At 34.8% G+C, this 16,403-nt stretch overlaps 1 long non-coding RNA gene across 1 annotated transcript in view; it reads right to left on the minus strand.

The window, feature by feature from the left end:
- The window catches only part of LOC114231770 (uncharacterized), an 84,108-nt gene that overhangs the window by 14,411 nt on the left and 53,294 nt on the right, over positions 1 to 16,403 (minus strand). Inside the window, exons 2-3 of the long non-coding RNA XR_003617760.2 lie at positions 4,928 to 4,970; positions 2,442 to 2,493 (exon numbers count right to left, since the gene is read on the minus strand). This is a non-coding gene — a long non-coding RNA (uncharacterized LOC114231770). The remainder of the gene's footprint in view (positions 1 to 2,441; positions 2,494 to 4,927; positions 4,971 to 16,403) is intronic.

The following is a 16,403-nucleotide window of genomic DNA, read 5'->3' on the forward strand; positions in this document are numbered from 1 at the left end:
CATGTTGTGGTGACCCCCAACCATAAAATTATTTTTGTTGCTACTTCATAACTGTAATTTTGCTACTGTTATGAATCATAATGTAAATATCTGTGTTTTCTGATGGTCTTAGGCGACCCTGCTAGCAGTTCTCAACCTGTGGGTCGTTGAGAACCGCTGCTGTAGAGACTAAGACCATTGGAAAACACAGATATTTACATTACGATTCATAACAGTAGCAAAATTACAGTTATGAAGTAGCAACGAAAATAATTTTATGGTTGGGGGTCACCACAACATGAGGAACTGTATTAAAGGGTCACGGCATTAGAAAGGTTGAGAACCACTGCTCTAGGTCCATTATATTATCACAAATGGTAAGATTTCATTCCTTTTTATGGCTGGGTAATATTCCATTGTGTATATGTTCCACGGCTTTTTTTAATCCATCCATCTATTAATGAACACTTATGTTTCTTTATATCTTGGCTACTGTAAATAATGCTTCAATAAAAGGTATATATACCTTTTGTAATTAGTGTTTTGGGCCTTTTTGTATAAATGTCCATAAGTGGGCTTGCTGGGTCATATGGCAGTTCTATTTTTAAATTTTTGATGAACCTCCATATTTCCATAGTGGCTGCACCAATTTGTTTATTTCAGTTCTTTAAAATGTATGTATTTTTTTCTGATTACAAATACGGTATTGTCCTTATATTTGTTCTTTTCTCCTCTGACTAATGAATTTACAATTTTGTCTTTACCCATGATTTTTAACAATTTAATTATCATGTGCCTTGGTATAGTTTTCAAATTTTTTCTTATGTTTGGGTTTGTTGAACATGTTGATTCTGTGGGTATATATTCTTCATCAGTTTGGAAATTTTGAAGTCATACTTTTTAATTTTTTTGTTACCCCTTCTCTCTCCTATACATGAGCAACTTAAATTACACATACATTCATCCACTTAAAGTTCTCTCCCAGACCAATGTTGCATTTTCATTTGTTTTATTTTTCTTTGTGTTTTTATTTTAGATATATTATGTGGCTATATCTTCAAATTCTCTATTCTTCTCATCTGCAATTACAAGCAGATTAGATAATCTGTCTCTAATCACATTCAGTGCATTGTTTTCATACCAGATAATATTTATTTTATCTTTACAGGTTTTATTTGAATCTTCCTTATGTCTGAGATATCACTATTTCAATTTTTGAACATATGAACTTCAAATAATTATTATTATTTTGATACAATTATGTCTGTTATTCCTAATATCTGTGTAGTTCTGAGTCAATTTTGATTGATTGTTTTTCTTTCCATAATAGTTCTTCTTTTTCTGCTTCTTTATATGCCAGGTAAATTTTTATTGAATCACAAGCATTGTGGTTTTAACTTCTTGAGCTTTGTGCTATGATGCAGTTAAGTTACCTAGAAACAGTTTTCATCCTTTTGGGTCTTACCTTAAGGTTTGTTGTATAGAAACCAGAGCAACCTTTAGGGATAATTATTTTCTACTAGAGGCCTGGTGCACGAAATCGTGCACCAGTGGGGCCTTGGCCTGGCCTGAGGGATCGGGCTGAAACCTACTCTCCAACATCCCCTGAGGGGTTCTAGATTGCAAGAGAGTGCAGGTCAAGACCAGGGACCCCACAGGTGCACAATCAGGGCCAGGGAGGGATGTGGGAGGTTGGCTAGAGGGACACGGGAGGTTAGCAGGAGGTTGGCCAGCCAGGAGGTTGACCATGGAGGGCTCCAGGGCATGTCTAGCCCTTCTCACTCAGTCCCGATTGGCTGGATCCCAGCAGCAAACTAACCTACCAGTCAGAGTGTCTGTCCCCTGGTGGTCAGTGCATGTCATAGCCACAGGTTGATCGGTTAGCTATCTGCCCCCTGGTGGTCAGTGCACATCATAATGAGGGATTGAGCGACCTTAGCATATCATTAGCATATTATGCTTTCATTGGTTGAATGGACAACTGGACACTTAGCATATTAGGCTTTTATTATATAGGATTATTTAATAAAAACTCTTCATACTCTATCCAATGCCCTGTGAATTATGAAGTTTCCAATCTGGTCAATAGCAACAATACAATTTCTAGTAAAATGTTGGACAATGTACCCCTAAATACTTTCAAATGATTCTTTTCCAACCCTGGGTAGTATTCTTGCACTTATCTCCCAACTACTACTCTTTTAAACACTTAAGAGGATACTCTGTAGACCTCTGGAGTTCTCTCTCTGCACAGTACTCTGTCCTTCAAATTCTAGCTATCCTGATCTCCCCAGACTCTCATACCCATTTCCTTAACTTTTTCCCTGTGCCAGAACCCACAACTACTCTACAGTTAGTAATCTGGGGAAACCATAGGTCTCATCACATTTGTTCCCTATCTGTCAGAGATTACTGTCCTTTTCTAAACAGATTTACAGTGTTTTGCAAACTATATAATTTACCTGTTTTTTGTTTAGCAGATAGTTGTTTCAGATAACAAGATAAATCCATTTTCTTCCAGGGAGGTAGGATATGGCGGATTGAAAAAAGAAGAATAATGTTTAGAAAAATTTAAATACAAAGATTGTTTTTCATCATTAAGAATCACCTTGAGGCTTATAAGCATGATTTGAAGTAAAAGTCCCTCATTGTGCTTGGATATTTTTCTCCAGCCAAATTAAATTGCACAAATACCCTTATAAAATAGGCAAGGAACATTCTATAAAGTTGTCATTTTGCTGAGAATAAGGAAAAGCAAGAAACATGTCCAATGGTCAAGGACATGTCAAAGGAATGATTATTATCTATAAAATTTAACATGGCTAATAAGAAAGGTTTAAAAATCAGATATTTGAGACATAGTAAAAATGTGATAGTATAAAATTATTAGATATATTGATGTGGCCAAAGCATCAATGTTGAGGCATTAAGGTGAGTGAATGGGAGAGATTGGAGGCATAGTGGGATGAAATTGGTGTTTAATGTAGAGTGGAGGACAAAATCAGTGAAGAATTAAGACAGAAATGTGTTTGGCAAGAATGACTGTGACCCAGAATGTAATACTGCAAAGGGGAATGTTCTAGGGGTTAGGAGATAACTACAACAATAAAGTTTGATGGCCTTCTGATATACAGAAATCAATACAGAAATTTCTAAAACTGGCAAGAGAAGCAAAAATGATATTTACCCACCTCTGTTTTTCATTCCCATACTTCCACCCCAGCATGGGAGAAAAACACTTTACCACTTTACAAGTGCATAGATATGTACAAGTGGGTGGGAGACCATTTATTTATTTATTTATTGATTTATTTATTTATTTATTTAATTGATTTCAGAGAGAAAGGGAGAGGAAGAGAGATAGAAACCTCAATGATGAGAGAGAATCATTGATCAGCTGTCCCCCGAGCCCTCTACTGGGGATCTAGCCTGCAACCCCAGCATGTGCCCTTAGCCAGAATTGAGCCCATGACCCTTCAGTCCTCAGGCTGATGCTCTATCCACTGAGTCAAACCAGCCAAGGCATGGAGAAGACCATTTTAGAACACTGCAGGGTAAGCAATGTCCTCAGGAGAGCCAGGCTTGCACTGGAGGAGGACAGTAAGTGCGTGTTTGAAGAATCGATTGAGAATCTAAGAGTTTTTACTGTTTATGAACAGTCAATCCCAGAAGGCACAACAAACAGGTTTCAGGAGTCAGGAAGGGCTGCCAGAAAGAGGCAGGATAGGAAATGTGCCGAATGTCTGTGAAAGACGGAGACACTCTATTGATCTGTGGCAAGCCCCAGCAGGAGAATGACAGTCACAGCAGAGGGTCTGTGGTTTTGGAGCAGGGCCATCCTCTCTTCAGCAAGTGAATCTACTCCTTTTAAGAAATAGCTCCTGACTTGCCGCTGGTGGAGGCTAAGTATGTGACCACAACACACCAAGGGGCTGTGTTTATTGAGAAACTTAATACAAAATGCATGTTAAAGGACTCACCTAAGCATAAATGTGGGAACATCTGAAAGAAGGTGGTCCTAACTCCACTAGTGAGCATCCCCTCAAAGCTCTTACTGAGAGGAGGCATTGAAATTAACATCGCCTGCTCTGTGGACATCAGTTAGCATTCCCCAGCCATCCTAAGGGGGACTGAATGGAGGTCATAGGGGCATATGAACACAGGTCCTGGAGGCTATGCAAGGTTTCTCCCTCAACAATGCTACTGACTTTCCCAAGTCTCTAAAATTCCATCAGCAATGATAAATCATGTGCCCTCAGTTTGGTTCTATACCCAGGACATCAAATTGATTGGAACATCATTTCCATTATGGAGGATGGAGTGCAATTTCCTTAACAAAATAGTTGTGAATGTAAGGTTTGTTTGTTTGTTCTCCTGCTTTCCATATTTTGTTTGTCCTACCATTTTTTTAAACATTTGATTGTTTTATGCATTGTCATGGTTTAGTTATTCGAATAGACCAGATTATTTTTCCATGATAAGTTAACCTCAAAATCTCTTTTTGGCTTATCACATTCAAGTTAATTTCTTGCTTATGACTTAGTTCAGTTCAGGTTGTTTGACACTCCTACTGGCTCTTATTGAAGCAATATCTCTGGGATCCATCATTCTTCAATCCTGCCTGGCTGGTGTTGCTCAGTGATTGAGCGTCTATTCTTGAACCAGGAGGTCACGATTCGATTACCGGTCAGGGCACATGCCCAGGTTGTCGGCTCAATCCACAGTTGAGGGGGTGAAGGAGGCAGCTGATCAATGATTCTTTCCCATCATTGATGTTTCTATCTCTCTCTCCTCTCCCTTCCTCTCTGAAATCAATAAAAATATTTTAAAGAAATTGTTAAATAAACTGAAAAACAGCAACTCTTTGAAATTCATCAGGGAATTGAAGTCACTGGGCAAATTGCTATGCAAGAAATTATAGAGGCAGATAAAGAGAATCACAGCTTACCAGAGCAGAATCCCAGGAGCAGGAACTTCTGTGGGAACCAGTACTGTGGGTAGCAAAACTGAAGCTGTAATTGTATTGCTGGAGGCTAATACAGACAGATTTGAGACTTAAAAATTCCAGGGCTACCCAGTCCTAGAAAGCACACCCCCCACACACACACATACACACATTTGTGAATTTTACCTATAGGAATTTTCATATTGAAGTTCAGAGAAAAAAAACGTTTTACACTACTGGCAGGAAGAGGTAGAAAGTAGTCATTTTTAAATATGCCGGAGGATTTATTTTTTTCTCCTCTTAACAAGACCTGCCTTCAAGTGAAATTGTTTTATAAAGCTTAACAATTTTTGAAGTTCATAATTCAGAAGCATAGGTTTACTAACATATAAAACCTGATCACAGGATAATAGAACTCTTTCCCTCCCCGACTTCCTCTCTCCACACACCTCACCAGCACATTCCTAAAGGCCTGTTTATAACAGTTATTTTATTTTTACCCAGCACGTCATGTGTAGCTCTCAAGAAAGAAACCACAAGGCACACCACAAGGAAAAAACAAACAAACACAAATTGAAGATGGCAGGGATTTTGGAATTATAAAAGCAGGAATTTAAAACAATGGGTAATATGCTACGGGTTTTAATAGATAAAGTAGATAAAATGCAAGAACAGGTGGGCAATGTAAAAAGAGAGATAGAAATCCTAAAGAAGGTGTAGGGGGGTGGAGAGAAAGAAAAACTACACATGAAAAAGTCTAACAGATGTATAAATGCCTTTGATAGGCTTGTGAGTAGCCATAATGTAAACTTTGTACTTGAGTGATTATTATGTGTCAACATAGGCCATTGGTTTCATCAAATGTACCATTCTTATAGCGGATATTGACCATGAGGGAGACTGTACATGTGTAGGGGCTAATATTATATGGGGAATCTCTGGCCCACCCCTCAATTGTGCTGTGGACCTAAAACTGCTTTAAAAAGTAAAGACTTAACAAAAACAAATTTAAAAAATACCAGAGGAAAAAAAGAAGAAAAGGATGGAGGAAGAGAGGAAGGGAAAGCAAGAAAGAATATTCTCTGGAGCTGGGGCAGGGGGGTGGGAAGAAAACCCTTGAAGGAGAAAATTCTAAACTCTAATAAGAAATATTAAAGAAAACCTAAATAATAACGATATGTGTGGTGTTTATAGAAAAAAATCTCTATATTATAAAGGTCCTAAGTGTCCCTACATTTATTTCTAGATTTAAAGTATTCACACTTAAATTCTAAATCCACATTTTGTGGAAATTTGTAGAGCTGATCCTAAGAAATATATGGGAATAAAAAATATAAAAGCTTCTTATACCGCTAAATAAGTTTTAAGAAATGTGAGATATGAATGAATGAATGAGACTAAATAGAGAATCCATATAAAGGATTGTTTGCTCCTGTTTTGGGGCTGGGTGACTCAAAGACTAGAATTGTCAATCTAAATGTCTACATTTGGCTCTCCAGGTCGCTTCCTCATGGCCTGACAATCTTAAGGTGGTAAGATTTTCACATGGCAGCCTGGATCTCAAGACTCCAACCCAAGTGCTTCAAAGTACAAGGTAGAAGCTGCATCTTTTTGATATTCCAGCCTCTGAGGACAAAAAGCATCATGTCTGCCAAATCTGTATTGGTCTAACAGCCACAAGTTCACCCTGATTCAAGGTGAGGAAATATTGAGCACATATTTTGTTGAAAGCCTGGCAAAGTCACACTATAGAAGATCATATGGGATGGGGGATGATGAGATCAACTTTCATAAGTATAATTTGCCAAAATGCAAATGCTAATAAAGTATACTACAGATATGTGCATAGTTAAAAATAAATGAATTAATAAGTAAACAAATCCCAGACAAATTAAATATGTAAAAAGAAAAACTATAAACCTTTTATAATATAATAAAGAAGAATTTCAAATTTTGAGAGAGAAAATTATTTTAAGAAAAAAAAAGGATCAGTAATCATGAATAAACATAGATTGACATATTTTACTCACCTAAAATTAAGGAAATCTATTCTTCAAAAGATAACATTAAAAGAGTGAAAAGGCATTTCAACAAACTGGAAAAATATATTTGAAATACATATACTAAAAAAGTATTAGTGTTTAGATATTTAAATAAGCCCTAAAAATAAATAAGTTAAATATAAACAACCAATACAAAGTGAACAAAACTCATTAGCAGGCATTTTGTTATAAAAAACAAAACAAAACAACAACAAAAAAACAACAAAAAGATACTTAGTCATTATTTACCCAGAAATGAAAGTCAAAACTTCAATGATACCACCTATTATATCACAACTCTAAGTTGGCAAGAACTAAAGTCCATTAGTCACAAACTTTGGCAGAGATGTGGAGTAATATATTTTCTCACACTCTGATGCTTGAAGGGTAAAATATTACAATCATTTTGGAAAATAGCTTGGCATTATATAATGCCTTTAATGTTACATATTCCTACAACTCAATTCTCTTTGTGTGTGTGTGTGTGTATGTGTGTATGTGTGTATAATTATAGTTGTTCTTGGACAAATGACCTATGAGTCATATGTAAAATTATTCAAAGTAGTTTTGCTAATAATAGCCAAGAACTGGAAAGAAATCAAATGTTCAACAATGGTACAATGGTAAAGTAAATTTTGGTATTTTCATATGTTATCAAAAGCAGAATACAGCTAAATTCTTTACCATAGATGAATGTCATAGACATAATATTGAGTGAAAAAACTGAAAAGGTCAACAACTATGAGATTGAATTTAGGTGACTCATCAATTTGGACATTAAACTTGCACAGGAGACAAACAAGGAAACTTATACATCAAAGACTCAAAGAATGTAGCATAGAGGTCAGAAAATGAAAACTAAGGAGTCAATCTATATAGTGGTATAGCAAAAATAAAGCAGGGATAAAATTAAAGACAGACTCTGGTTCATGCTGTATAAATAATCTAGAAATAGTGATGTTGATTCAGGAGAAACAACGAAAACCTACCTGGCCTCAGGGTAGAAGCAAATTTAAACTTTCAAATTAACTTGTCAAGAAATTCACATTACTCTGATTTGCTATTTGTTTTAGAAATATAAATGGTTTCTACTTTTATATTCTTAACATATACTTTTTCTTCTTTAAATTTCTTTTTTTTTTTTTTTTTAGGAAGACATAAACAGATGGAAGAACATACTGTGTTCATGGATTGGTAAAATCAGCATCATTAAAATGTCCATACTACCCAAAGCAATCTACAGATTCAATGCAATCCCCATTAAAATACCAATGGCATATTTCACAGACCTAGAACAAACTCTCCAAAAATTCATCTGGAATAAAAAAAGACCTCGAATAGCTTCAGCAATCCTGAGAAAGAAGAATAAAGTAGGTGGGATCTCAATACCAGATTTCAAGCTGTATTACAAAGCCACTGTTCTCAAAACTGCCTGGTACTGGCATAAGAACAGACATATAGACCAATGGAAGAGAACAGAGAACCCAGAAATAGACCCAAACCACTATGCTCAATTAATATTTGACAAAGGAGGCAAGAGCATACAATGGAGTCAAGACAGTCTCTTCAATAAATGGTGTTGGGAAAATTGAAGAGATACATGCAAAAAAATGAAACTAGACCATCAACTTATACCATACACAAAAATAAACTCAAAATGGATAAAGGACTTAAACATAAGATGGGAAACCATAAAAATATTAGAGGAATCCACAGGCAGCAAAATCTCAGACATATGTCGAAGCAGTATCTTCACTGATACAGCTCCTAGAGCAATGGAAACTAAAGAGAAAATAAATAAATGGGACTACATCAAAAATAAAAAGCTTCTAAACAGCAAAAGAAACCATCAACAAAACAACAAGAAAGTCCACTGCATGGGAGAACATATTTGCCAAAGTTATCTCTGATAAGGGTTTAATCTCCAAAATTTACAGGGAACTCATACAACTTAACAAAAGGAAGATAAACAACCCAGTCAAAAAATGAACAACGGACCTACATAAATACTTTTTGAAAGAGGACATAAGGAAGGCCAAGAGATATATGAAAACATGCTCAAAGTCACTAATTATCAAAGAGATTCAAATCAAAACGACAATGCGGTACCATCTCACACCTGTCAGAATGGCTGTCATCAACAAATCAACAAATGACAAGTGCTGGCAAAGTTGTGGAGAAAAAGGTACCCCCTAGCACTGCTGCTGGGAAGGCAGACTGGTGCAGCCACTGTGGAGAACAGTATGGAGTTTCCTCAAAAAACTAAAAATGGAACTCCCATTTGACCCAGTGATCCCACTTCTAGGAATATATCCCAAGTAGCTAGAAACACCAATCAGAAAGGATATATGAACCCCTATGTTCATAGCAGCACAATTCACCATAGCTAAGATTTGGAAACAGCCTAAGTGCCCATCAGCAGATGAGTGGATTAAAAAACTGTGGTACATCTACAAAATGGAATACTACGCTGCTGTAAAAAGGAAGGAACTCCTACCATTTGCAACAGCGTGGATGGTCCTGGAGAGCATTATGCTAAGCAAAATAAGTCAGTCAGAGAAAGATAAATATCACATTACCTCATTCATTTGTGGAATATAATGAACAACATAAACTGATGAACACAAACAGATACAGAGACAGAGAAGCATTGATCAGATGCTCAAAACTCAGAGGGAAGGGGAGGGGAGGGGAAGAGACCAACCAAAGGACTTGTATGCATGCATATAAGCACAACCAATGGACACAGACACCAGGGGGTGAGGGCATGAGTCAGGGGGTGGGGGGACAATGAGGGGATAAGGATACATATGTAATACCTTAATCAATAAAGAAAGAAAAAAAAAAAAGCCATAGTCATGAATGTGAAAGACTTCAAAATAAATAAATAAATAAATAAATTTCTATTCAATGTTGTTATATTGGAATTATTTTTTTCTGAAGAATGGGATAATGTGGTAAGGTTCTAGTTATTATGGCCAGATACTAATAAAATAGTGGTTGTAATCCCATAATAAGCAACATGAGATTCAATATAAACTGAAAACTATTATTATTTCTTTATAAAGAAGTTTTCCAAAATATACACAGTGCTTAATATTCAACCCAATTAAAAAGTGAGCCTAATATTTTTAAAATATATTTTATTGATTTCAGAGAGGAATGAAGAGGGAGAGAAAGATGGAAATATCAATGATGAGAGAGAGCCATTGATCAGCTGCCTCCTGCAAGCCCCACACTGGGGATCAAGATCACAACCCAGGCATGAGTCCTGATCAGGAAATAAACCTTGACTCTCAACCATTTAGCCATGCCAGCTGGGTAAACCTAATATTTTAATAGATTCCTCACCAAAAAATATACAGTTGGAAAATAAGGGGACATTTTATGAAAGCTGGCAGAAGTAACTTTTTAAAATTTTTCTTTCTTTTTCCCCCCTTTATTTTATTTTATTTTATTTATATTATTTTATTTTCCATCACCACATATGTTCATTGCAGCATTATTTACAATTACAACAGCCAAGATCTGGAAGTAGAACAAGAGTTCATCAGGTGAGTAGATAAAAGAGTTATGGTACATTTACACAATGAAATACTACTTGGCAATAAAAAGGAAGAAAATTTTACCCTTTGTGAAAGCATGGCTGGGCCTGGAGAACATTATTCTAAGTGAAAAAAGCCAGACCAAGACATGTACCATATAATTTCACTTATTGGTGGAATTTAATGAACAAAATGAACTCACAAGCAGCATACAGAGGTAATTTTATTTTTTCAATATATTTTTAGTAATTTTTAGAGAAAGAGGAAAAGAAAAGTAGAAATATGGATGAGAGAGAAACATCATTGATTGGTTGCCTCCTGCATGCTCCCTACTGGGGATGTAGCCTGCAACCAGGCATGTGCCTTGACTGGGAATAAAATCAGTGACCTCTCAGTGCATGGGTCCACGCTCAACTGTTGAGCCACACCAGCCAGGCCAGAGATGATTTTATTAAAAATTACTTCAGGAAATTTATGATATTAATATAATTACTGATGTGGAAGAGCTTTTAATTTTAAAAGAAAAGGATTAGTGGTACAGGGCAGGGAGTATTTTACTAATGAGTATATAAGTGAAACTTTAAACCTATCTTTAGCTGCAATTAAAACTAACTTAGGGGTTAATTTGACAAAGATATGAGTATGATTTAGTATTCAAAAGTTGTACAAAGCATGGGATAAATATATGCTTGTTTCTGTTAATTTAATTAAACCCACTTAATGAAAAGTATCAGGTATGCTACAAAGGGGTGTCTTACCTCTATTTGGAGATAATAGCAGGTTGTCTGAACTGGAAAATTATGTGAGTTAAGTGATAAGCACCTTTTCAATTATTCATTAATATCTTTCATTGAGCTGATAACTCATATAATATATTGTGATATTATAATAATCATTTGTTTCTAGGTTTAAATCAACTAAAAGTTATTTATTACAAATTCAGATTGAGGCTTGTTACATTAGTTTCATGTAAACACACTGAAGGTCATTTTCTAAGTACTAGATATGCTTTCTTCTGAATACTTTATAACTATGAAAAATTAAAATGGCAGGACTATCTCAATCAGTAAATATAAGGCTCTTTTTCATATGTTATTTTGTATCCAAAATTATGATTCTACACCAAATGCAATAGTCATCCACATTAAAATTTGGATTCATTTTTTATAAGACCACCCAATAAAGTAGGAGTGATTTATTATGCTTTAGTTTGAAGATTCACACCAAACATTTTATTATTTCTTTTCACATTTGATTTATTTCACTTTATTTTAAATTTTGTGAAATAAGTAAAAGATGAGTATAGTAAAAAAAAGAAAGTAAGCAGACAGCACAAAAGAATATATTATAAAAAAGATATTCTTCATCGCAGCTCTATTTCCCAGGCTCATGATCCCTAGTTACCAGTTTCTATTTTATTTGTTTGATTATTATTGTACATCGTGAAATTTTTTCCATATCTGTACTTGCAGATCTGTTTTCAAAGGATAAATAGTATTGCATTATATGGATGTACCATAAGTTATGTACCCATTTTCCTAGAAAAAAAATTTTTTATAAATTTAAAGTGGTATTGTATTTCAACATTTTCAGTGTAAATTCCAGGGAATACTCATAATCTTATTGAGAATATGGTCAGGTGCTTTTGTAAACACACTTTTCAAACTACTTTTATTTTTTGTCAACTAAATCATCTAATTCTTTAAAAACAAACAAACAAAATCCCACATCCACTTATTAGCTCACAGTTCTTTAGAAGTCTGGGCACAGCACAGCTGGGTTCTCTGTTCAGAGTATCACAAGGCTGAATTCAATGTGGCAGCTAAGCTGAGTTTTGTGGGAAATGTCCTTCCAAGCTTATTCTTATTGTGGGAATAATTTAGTTTCTTGAGGTTACAGAGCCACTGTAGAACTGTCTGCTTCCTGTCTGCCAGAGGCCACTCTTCATCTAATTCTTGTCTTGACAATTACACATTCTCCCTCAGGTACCTGAGTAGTTCAATTAAAATCACAGAGCATCCCGGTTGGTGTGCCTCAGTGGTTGAGTGTCAACCTATGAACCAGGAGGTCACGGTTAGGTTCTGGGTCAGGGCACACGCCCAGGTTGTGGACTTGATCCACAGTATTGGGCATGTGGGAGGCAGCCAATAGATGATTCTCTCTCATCATTGATGTTTCTCCTCTCTTTCCCTCTCCCTTCCTCATGGAAATAAATTAAAATATAGTAAGACAAAAAAAATCACAGAGCGGTAGCAGGATCCAAAGAGATTATCTCTAGTCTGGTGACTCCCCACAATGCATTTTGTGATATTTAGAGAAATCTGAATTAAGTAAAATAACACATATTCCAAAGCTTTGCTAGCTGATGTTTCTTCTCTAAAGCAAAAACAGAAATAGATTATGTGATTATATTTTTTCCTTCCTCTTAAGACTGTTATACAACCAGTACCATTCTAGGTGCACAGACAAGAGGCTAACATGATGCTTTGCATAAAGGTTTAATTCTTACCCAGAACTTAATAGAAAAATAGCACTATTTATAAGTGACTTGCATGCACATTATAAATATCGTAGGTGAGATAATAAATGTTGAGCTTTCTTTTTCTAGGGTTAGCTTCTAATATAATCAATTGTGATAAAAACGATATCAAAAAGGAACCTGAGAAGAAGAGAGAAAGCAAATCACACAAATTTCTATTCTCCCAATGCCACTGGATTGTATGTTTAATCTACGCTTTAATAATGAAAAACAATAAGATGCAGAGGAATGATTTTCTCCAAGGCCACACTTAGTGCCAAAACAAAGATTGAAATTCAGATCTGTCTCTGATATTCAGAAAGACCTTTCAGGTCTCCTATAAAGATCAAAGATAAGTCGCAGTGTGGCATAGCTAAACTAAGACTAGCAAAGATTTTCATAGCCAAGCTTCACATTTTCATTTTCTTCTATAAGCTTAAAAGTTTGAATTTTATTTTATCACAAAGGAATAATAAACTATGAAGTGCCTCTCTTTGTTAGAAAGCAACTATTGCCAAATTCAAGAGATCATAATGTGTTGTAATTAAACATAAAATAGCATAATTTTATAGAATTAGTCCAAAACTAACTACTTCTCTCTGATGGAAATCCTATTGCTTATCCACATTCATTAGTGTGTGCATTCTCTGGACTGCAGTGTTCTTATGTGTTACCTTTTCTCTTTCTGTTTGTTTTTTCTCTTTTTTTTTTTTTAAGTTTCTTGTTATTTTATTTAAAATCTATACTTTTAAATTCATTAACATGTTTCCCTTTACATTTATGAAGAGTCTGAAAAATTGTTCTCCCCATAATTCCAATTTGAGACTACAGATGAAAGCTAGGAATATAATGTGTGTCCATGTTCTCAATATCAGAATTTTTAATTTTCCCAATACGTTTGTGTCTTCTACTCTGCCTTATCTAGACCTTTGAAATTTTAGTTCCTATAAGACCCTTTCCTCAACTAGAGAGTTTGGGTCAAGTTAACACACAATTTATATTCCCTTTTCTCTATTGCAATTGTGAAAAGAATCAGGTCAACCTCACCAGCTGGACTTTGAGTGAACAAATCTGCTTTACCTCTTTATTATTAAACATTATAATATGTTTTGCATAGATACAATTTTTTGCATGGCATTTCAATTTTGCTTCATTAAAATATCTATATAAGAAATTGACACTTTAGAGATTTGCAATATATGCCTACATGGAATTATACAAAGGAATGTGCATTTATGAATTGTCTATAAATATTGAAAATAGGCATATTTTGTCCTTCACTACCCAAGGTAACTCAGGGTTTCAAGCTACTCAGTAAAAGTTTTAAAACTGAATACAAATAATTCTCTTTTAAAATTAAATCTCCAATGAAAGTGAGCAGATGGGTATTTGCATATAATTTTAATAAAAATGGATTGCAAATTCCTATGATAATATATTCATATAAAAATACAAAAGATAAGGAGAAAGGTGCACAATTTATCTAAACCAATTGTGTATATGCTATTTAAAAATTTACTATTAAGTGTTGAATGTTCCAATATCTTCTATCTGGCAGTAGTCTAATAATATTGTTTAAAAATCACCATGACAGCCCTAACTGGTTTGGCTCAGTGGATAGAGCGTCGGCCTGTAGACTGAAAAGTCCCAGGTTCGATTCTGGTCAAGGGCATGTACCTTGGTTGTGGGCACATCCCCAGTAGGAGGTGTGCAGGAGGCAACTGATTGATGTTTCTCTCTCATCGATGTTCCTAACTCTCTATCCTTATCCCTTCCTCTCTGTAAAAAATCAATAAAATACATTTTTTTTTTAAAAAATCACCATGACATTGAATAAGCTAATGTTACTATTGCAATTCACACTTTTTTTTTAAGTTAACGGAATAACATTTAAATTGGCAACAAGTTTATAGTCACTGTTTAAATTTGTAAACTGTCTAAATAGATAAATATATAGAAAACCCAGATAAATTTTGCTTATAATTTAAACTTTAAGTGATTAAGCAATTACAGGAAAACCAAAGACATTTGTAATTAAATTAGAAAGTCAGATTAAACACAAAATCTTTTAGCTATAAAGTATTAAAAATTACAAGTAAGCCAAACAAGAAAGCAAATAGTGAATCCCTTAACTCTCATTATTATTATTTTTTTAATCCTCACCCAAGGATATTTTTCCATGAACCTTTTTTTAGAGATAGTGGGAGATAGAAGGCCTGGCCTGGGAGGAGCCTGCAACCAAGGCATATGCCTTTGACCCGATCAAACCTGGGACCTTCCATTGGCAGATGCTCTATCCAATGAGAAGAACTGGTGAGGGCCCCCTTACCTCTCATTTAAAGAGAATCTCAAATTCTTAAAAATGACTGGTAAGAGGTTACTTGCTAGAAACTAAAAAATACAACCAAGAAACTGAGAAAGAAATTACCAGAATTCCTTGCTAATATTGACAAGAGAACCAAGAATACTTAAAGGGAAAAGAATAGTCTCTTCAATAAATGGTGATGGGAAAACTGGATAATCATATGCAGAAAAATTAAAACGGAACTCTATCTTACACCATGCACAAGCATGGTCAACGGAGGGAAAAAGTGGGACATCTGTAATACTTTGAACAATAAAGATAAATTAAGGGGAGAAAAAAAGAAAAAGAAAAAGAAATGTTAAGTGTGGAGCCTGCTGAGGAAGGTGTTAGCTAACATTTGAGTGGTAATCATATTGCCACATATAAGTTTGTCGAATCAATATAGTGTACACTTAAACATACACAGTGTTGCATGCTGATGATATCTCAATAAAGCTTGGTATGAAAAAAGAGAAGAAATATTAATATAAAGCAATTAAGCATCCAAAATTAAGAATATAGAAAGAAACAATACAATAAAACTTCAGTTCCCTTAATAAAGATAAAAACAAAAATCAATGCTAGGTTAACTTCATAGAAATAACTTCTAATTCTCCTTTCTCCCAAGAACAATTAAAATGCCATTAGAATTATCTATTTATTAAAGGCATTGCATTATCATTATCTGAGACTGCTTATTCAAGTCCTGAGTTTCTCAAGAGAGGAGTGTATTTTTTATAACTTTATCTATTCCTTCTATGGTAATGCTCTGCTTAGATTTCTACCAAGATAAGATCAGTTCCTGTCATGTCTATAGATCCTAGAAAAATCACACATGACATCCAGGTTCTCAAAATTATGTGCAAAGTACTCACAACTCTTTGAAATAACTCTGACAGTTAATTTCTCCATTATCATTTTGTTGTTTATCAGTTTATTCTATCTGCACTTTTTTTCTTTCTAATTTAGTAGGTTGATTTTTTTTTTTTTTTTTTTGCAGTTCTCATGAAGATCTGGTTCTTGTATTTAA

Source organism: Eptesicus fuscus, chromosome 3 (genome assembly GCF_027574615.1).
Source record: "Eptesicus fuscus isolate TK198812 chromosome 3, DD_ASM_mEF_20220401, whole genome shotgun sequence".
Classification (NCBI taxonomy): Eukaryota; Metazoa; Chordata; class Mammalia; order Chiroptera; family Vespertilionidae; genus Eptesicus; species Eptesicus fuscus.